Source organism: Galeopterus variegatus, unplaced genomic scaffold, assembly GCF_000696425.1.
Source record: "Galeopterus variegatus unplaced genomic scaffold, G_variegatus-3.0.2 Scaffold8002, whole genome shotgun sequence".
In the NCBI taxonomy this organism is placed as follows: Eukaryota; Metazoa; Chordata; class Mammalia; order Dermoptera; family Cynocephalidae; genus Galeopterus; species Galeopterus variegatus.
This window is the reverse complement of record NW_007734113.1, coordinates 29,932-36,188: the sequence shown is the minus strand read 5'-3', so window position 1 is coordinate 36,188 and position 6,257 is coordinate 29,932.

The following is a 6,257-nucleotide window of genomic DNA, read 5'->3' as shown; positions in this document are numbered from 1 at the left end:
GGTGCACCTGCGTAAGCGTGTCTTGAGTGTACATGCCCAGAAGTGGGTTCCCGAGTAGTTATGCAGATTGTCAATTTCAACCCAGTATTTCCAAAATGACTTCCATCATGGCTGCACAAATTTACACTTACCGGTAAGATGTAAACATTGCAATTGGCTCATGTTCTAACTCATACTTCTAATGATACATCACTTAATTTTTTTCCAGTTGTGTTATTTTTGTTGTTATTTCCCTGTGAGGTAGGACAACTTTTCATTTGTTTGTTTATTCTGAAGGTGTGAGTTTCTTTTCTGTGAACTTCTTATTCTATAACCTTTGCCCATTTATCTACTAGGTTGTCAGTGTTTGGGTATTGATTTGTCAGAGATTTTTGGTTTGTTTCTTAATACATTCTCAATACTAATCTTGACTGTTGTATATCTTGCCAAATATCTTTTCTCAGGCTACTTCTCACCTTTTAATCTTGAAAGCTGGGCTTTTTGTTTTACATAAAAGTTAAATTTGGGGATAGCCAAATTTATCGAGCTTCTCCACTATTATTTCTATTGTTATGTCTTCCCTGCCCTAAGATGACAAAAATATTCTCCTATATTTTTTCTAATAGTTTTAAAGATTTTTTTTAAAAAATTGTTTTCTTTTAAGCTTTAGATGCTTAAGCCAGATGAAGTTTGTTTTTATGTATGTGGTGAGATAGGAATTTATATTTATTTTAATATGGAAAGTCAGTTGCCTCAACAAATTTATTAAGTAGTTTATCACCTCCCCACTGATTTTTATTGTGCTGTATCTCAGACGCCTATATTATTCCACTGATTTATTTATATTTCCCACTTAGCAAAGTTTTTAATGAGTCATAATATTTGGTTGAGTGAGAACACAGTACTTTAACCAGCATATTTGCAATTCATTAAAAAACCCAGAGGGGCCGGCCCGGTGGCGCACTGCTACAGTGCGCTGCTTGGGAAGTGCGGTGGCGCTCCCGCCGAGGGTTCGGATCCCACATACAGACCGGCCGCTCACTGGCTGAGCGAGGAGCGGGGGCAACACCGAGGGTTGCAATCCCGTGGCCGGTCCCGGTCCGGTACGGGTACAACACTGAGGGTTGCGATCCGTTGCCGGTCATGAAAAAAAGACAAAAAGATAAAAAACCCAGAAACAACAAAACAAAAACAAACAACTTTTCTTGTTTTGGGATGCATTAAGAAATTCTTTAACATATATAGCATGAAAGCACAAAGTCTTTGAAATCAGACTTATCCCAGGCTTGTCATTTTCTGGCTGTTTGAACTTGGGGCATGTTTCTTAACCTCTGAGGCTAGACTCTCTAATCTGTAAAATGGGGATAAAAAGATCTACGACCTAAAGCCATTGAGAGGATTAAGTGAGTTAAGTGCCTGGCACAACCTAAATACTCAGGAAATATTACTTTTCTTCCCCTTCTTGCCCTTGAAAAGAACCGAGTGTTTCCTGTTTATTCTATTCACTTCTGGACTCTACAAAGGACAACTGGAGCTTGCTTAAAGGCAAAACAAAATCCGTCCCAGGCTGATGATCTGATTCAGTCACTTTTCTGAAGCCAAATAATTGCCTGGGCTTTCAGAAAAGCAGAAGCTGCAAAGATGTCCTTAAGTGGTTCAGCAGCTGGCTGCTGCTCTTCTTATTAATTAAATGACACAAACAGGTCATAATAAAACCAGAGCCAATCAGCTGCCACTCCCCCCCAAATTACATGAACTCAACTCTCCTGACAAGTGCTGAAAAGATCAAAAGGACTGGGAATCAATAGGATTAAGAGTTTGAAATTCTAACGTCTCACCCACAGTGAGTCTGGGACCTCCAACTCTCTGGCACTGCTCAGACCGATATCATTTCCTCAGATGGAGAAAAATTCTTTAAACTAATACACCTTGAAACCTGGGATGGAGGTGAGAACATGGTTGGAATTTCATCATGTCCAGGTAGGAACCTAAATTGAAGTGGCTGTTCTGAAAGATCAAAGGAAAAAAAGTGCATCAAGAATAAATACATGACTAAAATGGCTGCAGCAAAGGAAGAAAGCTAATGGGCCTAATGAAGCAGGTGACCAGGCCCTCTCAGTAGCTTCCACCATGCAGGGCACACTTTTGGAGCGAAACAAATCATAAGTAGGTCACCAAGCAGACCTAGTCTGTGCAGGTTACGTTCTGGGGCACCATCGGATGGAATGGAGGTGCCCAGCAGGGAGAGTGTTGAAGGCAGATGCCATGAAGAAAGGAGTCTACTGCTGTGGTTGTAGAGGACAGAGGCCATGCCTCTCCTGTAAGCACCACTGTGCCCAGTACCTCCCAGAAGATGAGTGTCAACAGAGAGACAAGATGCAATGGAGAGAGGCTTTGGGAGCAGACCTGTGTTCAAATTCTGACTCTGGCTCTTGCCAGTTGTATGACCTTAGGAAAGTTATGTAGCACTTTCTGAGTTTTGGATTCTTCATCTACTAAATGGGGAAAAGAGTTTCAATCTTAAAGTTCTGTTTGAGAATAAACTGAAAGCAGATGTCACCTAGAGTTCTCAACATAGGAGGGCCTCAATAAATGTGCCTACCAGCATCTTGCACGTGGAGATGGTGCTCGTCTTTGGTAGGCCCGGGGGGCTGAGCAGCCCCGAGTTTTGCTCCTTTGCACAGCTGCACCAAGCCTCCTATTTCTCGGGTCCTACACTCCCACTGTGAGCTGACCATCTTCCTCAGCAAGCTTCCCTTCCCCTTCCCACCTCTCAGCAAAGCCACCCTGTTCTTGGCTTGTCTCTAATGGGTGTGTTGAGCTGTGTGTATAAGTTGTAAAATTATAGAATGTCTCTTCAAAGTTTGTAAATGGAACGTTTGTGACTCCAAACACATGGTCTCTTGGTTACAATATTCCAAATCAGTATCTCCCTCAGACAATCCGATTCAGTAGGTTGAGGGGAGGCCTGGGAATCTGTGTTTAATAAGTAGCTCTAGATTCTTGCTATCAGTGTGATTTGGCAGCTTGGGCACCCATCACCTAGGAGCTTGTTAGAAATGCTAGAATCTTGAGCTTCACCTCAGACCTGCTGAATCAGAAACTACACTTTAAAAAAATACTCAGAGTTGACAGATGAAATGCAGGACACCAAGTTAAATTTGAATTTCAGATAAACAATAAAGAGTTTTTTTAGAATAAGCATTTTCCATAAGCACACCTGTATGTTTATTTGCTAAATCTGGCAACCCTATCTTTGGATGACTTTTATGCAAATTAAAGTTTGAGAAGTACTGGTCTAGATCAGTAGATCTCAAACTCTCCCACACTTCAGAATCACCTGGAGGCCTTGTTAAAACCCAGATTGCTGGGCCTCACCCCCAGGGTTTCTGATTCCGTAGGGTCTGGGCAGGGGCCTGAGACTCTGCATCTCTAACATATTCCCAGTTGATGCTGATGCTCACACTTGGAGAACCACAAGCCTACATGATGGCTAGATTCCCAGGTCTGCCCACAAAAATCTCTGCAATCCCTGGGGCTTGGACAATATAAGGGCTGAGGTTGTCTGCAACACTCATATCTGTGAATAGAGAGAGAAATGACAGTCTCTGATTCCAAGCCAACTGCTTATAAAACCTGACCACCATTTATAACAAGGTCTGTAAGGACGAGTGTGGCTGGCCATGTGGCATACCCAGAGCTTGTCTTCTTCTGACTTCATGTATTTCTTCCCTGTTTCCAAGTTACAGGTGATAGTTTCCAGAGCATTCAGGGAGAGGACGGGAGGGCTGGGAATAGACGTATTCAAAGCAGGGACAAACCTCTCAAGGGGCTGGAGAAGAGTGCGGACAGATTTTAAAGGTCAGATCTGGGGTGGAGGGAGACCAAGTGGGCAGAGTGGGAAATGGGTTTGCCAGTGGTGAGGAGTGAGGGGCGGTGGGGGGGCGGGGAGGACAGGGCTGGCTCCTCAGTAAGACTGGGTGGCCCCAGCTGAAGTGGCCGGTGGAAGTGACAGGAAGAACACCAGCTCTTGGAGTCTGAAACCCAGATTCAAATTCCAGTTCTGCCAGGTATAAGCCTGTGCTCAGTGTGTCCCCTCTTATTTCCTGGTGCGAGAATGGGGAATGACAGCTTCCTCACAGGGCGACAGTGGGGGAGAACAGAGACAACGCGCGCACATGAAGTGCCCGAGCCCTTGACGAGGCACGCGCTGGATGGGAGCAGCTGCTGTTACAGCTGCAAGAGCGTTTAATGCTACTTTAGAGTAACATTCTGTTTTAAAGAATCTCTCTACCTGTATTTAATTTCATAAGATAACAGGTTTAGGAGAAATGTCATCCATACTCTGTGGCAATAGAGGCCTCTTATAAAAGACATACATTGTTAGTAAGATGTACATGCCCATCCAAATGTGATTCCCCCCTCGCCCATCCCCTGCTCCCATCCCTGCTGGCTCAGATAGAACGATGGGCCCATGGAAGTGCTGGAGTCTGGATTTCTATGCAACAAGCCCCTGGCCCCCTGCCAGTGCCATGGAAAGGTCAGTTGTCAGCTGGACATCACGCCTATAGGGTGAGAGGCACCAGAGGCCATACTGAAGAGTGGCTCATTTAACTGGATACTTTGTATCCTTGTGAACACAGCCCAAGTGTTCTTCAGTGAGTTTCTGCACCTTGTTTTATAACATGTGTTTTTATTTTTAAAATAAACATATAGTACGATTGACTTTTTTGGTGTACAGTCCTACGAACTTCACCCCTGGAGAGTTCATGCAGCCACCTCTCCACCAGGCACAGAACGCTTCCATCACCCCACATTTCCTGGTGCTGCCCCTTTGTTGGCCCACTTTCCCCACCCTCAACCCCCCAGCGACCAGTGGTCTGTTCTCCATCAACGTACTTTGTCTTTTCAAGAATATCACATAAATGGAAGAAATATGCTAAGTGAAAAGCCAGTCTTGCCTTGTTTTATATTTTTAAATAACGACAACTTTTTAAAAAAATTCAACCTAAAAACTGAAGATGAGGCAATAAAAAGACTAATTTGTAAACTAGTCTTTTCTTTTATTGTCAAACTCTGTCCCCCCGCCCTCCCCTCTGCCCCCACAACCCCCACGCTCTCCCTCAATTCTCTACAATCGTACCTCTTCCAGGAAGGCTTCTCACGTCCATTCTTCCAAACTTCCTTATGCTGTCCCCTCTGGTCCTTTTCCTCCCACACTCTACACTTCTGTCCTTGTCACTTTCTCAGGAAGTCAGTTCTGAGCACGAACTAAGCAGCATGACACAGGGAAAAGCACACGCTCTTTGAAGACACACAGATCTCAGTATCAATCTGGATGTTAGGAGGTGGGCAAGTTACTTAGCTTCCTTGTTTCTCAATTTCCTCAGGGTACAACAATATCTACCCTGAAGAGCTGGCGTCAGGATGGAATGAGAGGATGAATACAAAGTCCCTGGCACAGACTGGGCAGTCAGTACACAGGCAGTTATTATTCTGGGCTATCAGTATTAATAGTGCTCATTATTAAGCATTTACGTTTGTTTGTCGATCACAAGAGCGCACAGACCATTCCATCGGAGGCCTCGTATTTGTACAGGCAGAAAACCAAAATTAGTCAGCATCAAAAAGTGCCCCAAACCATTGAGTGAAATATTCATTTTCTCATCCATTGTTCTGGCAGCACAGTGAAGTGTAGCTCCGATGGGGTAGGCACCAAAAGACCTTGCTCTGCCACAGACCCCTGTGTGACCTTGAACATGGCACTTTACCCTCCCTGGTCCTTGATATTTTTATCTGGAAATATAAGGCTGACCTCAAAGCTCTCAAAGGTTCCCTTCAGCTCTGAATTTCTAAACCCCAGGTGCACACAGACCACGGTTTTAAACTTAGTAAGTTCTTATAAGTGCTTTCCCCATTCTATCTGGGTTAAAATTCTGTTTTCTGACACTGGAGGTGTGGACCAACCCCTCTCCCTTAGTTTTTTTTATAAAGAAAGGGGGAGAGATTATCAAGTGAATTTAGACTGTATAAGTATGGTGAGATAACTGTCTTTAAGAAATACACAGGGGTATCTTGCTTAAACATCATGAGAAAAAAAGAGAAGAAAAGTCTGAATTAATAAAGTAGTCCACTCCATTGGTTTCTGTCACATAGATGCAGTTTAATAATAATACATAACAATCGTTAGGTTTCATGGGCATTTAGCCTGTGCCAGGTGCCAGGCTGGGCACCCTGCATGTTATCTCATTTAATCCTCCTAACACATCTGTGGCAAG